The sequence below is a fragment of the Galeopterus variegatus genome, unplaced genomic scaffold, assembly GCF_000696425.1.
Source record: "Galeopterus variegatus unplaced genomic scaffold, G_variegatus-3.0.2 Scaffold16344, whole genome shotgun sequence".
Classification (NCBI taxonomy): Eukaryota; Metazoa; Chordata; class Mammalia; order Dermoptera; family Cynocephalidae; genus Galeopterus; species Galeopterus variegatus.
Genome location: NW_007742455.1, coordinates 14017 through 16144, shown reverse-complemented (window position 1 = coordinate 16144; position 2128 = coordinate 14017). Strand labels below are relative to the sequence as shown.

Here is a 2128-nt window from a genome sequence, read left to right as displayed (position 1 = left end):
TCCAGTTGTCCTGAATTCCCTTAACCAGCCAATCCATGACCCTGAATTACAATGTTTGGGATTTTGCTCTGAAGCCCTCTATCACAAGTAGGTAGATTATTTGTGACTTTTAGACAGAAGTCCTTGTCCCCACTCTATCCCCTGATTTGCCCAACCTCTTCTCTAAGACATGATGTTCTAGTCTTTCCCCAGTATTCCCATTTCTAATGTTTCTCTGTTCCAATAATTAGTTAATTCTGAAGTACAGAAAGAGAAAAAAGTTTAAAAGTAAATCTGTTTTGTAGGCTCACTTTTTTTTTTTTTGGCTTGCCTGATTGATGTCTCTGCTTTTTTCAAACAGTAGGAAAGATGTATTCCATTGAATTCAGGAACATGACAGAAAGAAGATGGAACCTCCATACAGAAATAGAAAGAGAACCAATCCTCCAGGGCTCACTCAAATGCGGAAGAAACCAGCCACACTTCATCATCATCTGAAGCACACTGCTGCCTCAGCAGTTGAGCATAGAGAACAGGCACTCTATTCTAGTGTTCCAGTCCAGCATCCCAGAGCTACAGAACAGTCACGAAGGGTTATTGAGCATGGGAGAGTGAACAAAAAGAAGAAGGTGAGCCCATGGACCCTTCCCCACAAGATCTCGCCACCCCATGGCCTATAGATCCCTCACCCCTTATCTGAGTCTTCCAATTTTTCACCTTCAGCCTTTTAGTACATATGGCATATATGCTAAATATATAATATATATTACATATGTGGACATGCTGAGTAATGATGAGCCCTTGAAAGACTTTGATGGGCTACTACTCCATTTGTCTGCAGGGAGAGTGATCCTATCCAATGGAGCATGCATGTTCCTGAAGATCTCTCCCTTTCTTCAGCAGAGGACCACTGACTAAAAAATTGAGTACCACATTCAGGAAGCCTTTATTAGCGTTTTTGAGAAAAAGGGCAGTAGAAATATTATCATTCACTTTAAAAATGAATAACATTAAAAGAATACCTATCTTAATTAAATCGACCTAGAAAAAAACTTGCATTATTTATTAATAATGAGTGGTTTGCTGCTTGGTTAGAAAGAGAGGAATGGGTCCCACCTCTCGTTTTTTCTTGAGTTTCATCATTAGCACAGTGGCAGGAAGAGAAACAATGCAGGAGTTTTAAAAGGTAAAGTTTTTCTATTTGACCCCAGGCTCTCCAAGGGTTAATCTTAATCTCTCCTTTTCTAGGTTGGCAGTTGCTCAGGACATCAGCTCCTGAAGCTAGTCCTTCTCAAAAAACAAATAAACAACAACAACAACAACAACAAAAAAAACCCAGAGCCCTAAATGAGAGGCCTATGCGAAGGAAATCAGAACTTGGGACTCTTCTCTTAATCCCCCCAGTGCCCTTTATAGGAATTAAACAGTGATGGAACTGGGCAGCGTGTTTTGACCACTATATGACAATTGCCCACTAGGGGGCTGTATGAGGTGACTACTGGTCAGTTTGGGAGGCAAAATATCGTGGTCCTGACTTTGAACAGGTTGTAAAAATCCCGTTTCTGACTCCTCCACTGAGAGAGCTCCTAGCTCAATATTATTACTGTTGTTGGCTCTTTTTTTATTTTTTTATTTTTTGGTGGCTGGCTGGTACAAGGATCTGAACCCTTACCCTTGGTGTTTTAACACCATGTTCTAATCAACTGAGCTAACAGGCCAACCCTGTCATTGAGTCTGACTTTGAATCATACTTCTTGGTACTCTCAAGGTCTAATCTTGAAAGAATCTAGTCCCAGTGGAACATTCTACAAAAACTCCTACAGGATCTCTTTACTGCTACCTTCACCTGATGTAACCCATGCTCTTATTTTCCCAGCTTGAACTGCTCATCCGAGAGGGGCTACCATGACACTGAACCTACTTTTTCTTTGGAAAAGGTGATTAATCCCTTCTGTTCTTTGCTGTATCCTTCTTCCTAGCTTGCCTCATGGAATTACAGGGATTCAGTTACATAACTTGTATAACCTACCTGTCCTCAGGCATCTCCTATCATCTATGAAATGGAGAAAATAATGGTCCCTAATTCGTTTTTTTTTTTTTCTTTTTGTCTTTTTTACTGACCGGTAACAGGATCACAACCCTTGGTGTC

At 40.6% G+C, this 2128-nt stretch overlaps 1 long non-coding RNA gene across 1 annotated transcript in view; it reads left to right on the top strand.

Moving 5' to 3' along the window:
* Positions 1–1419, top strand: part of LOC103582458 — a 4703-nt gene extending 3284 nt beyond the window's left edge. The window contains exons 4-5 of the long non-coding RNA XR_549755.1: positions 341–608; positions 1228–1419. This is a non-coding gene — a long non-coding RNA (uncharacterized LOC103582458). The remainder of the gene's footprint in view (positions 1–340; positions 609–1227) is intronic.
* The last annotated feature ends 709 nt before the right edge of the window (positions 1420–2128 follow it).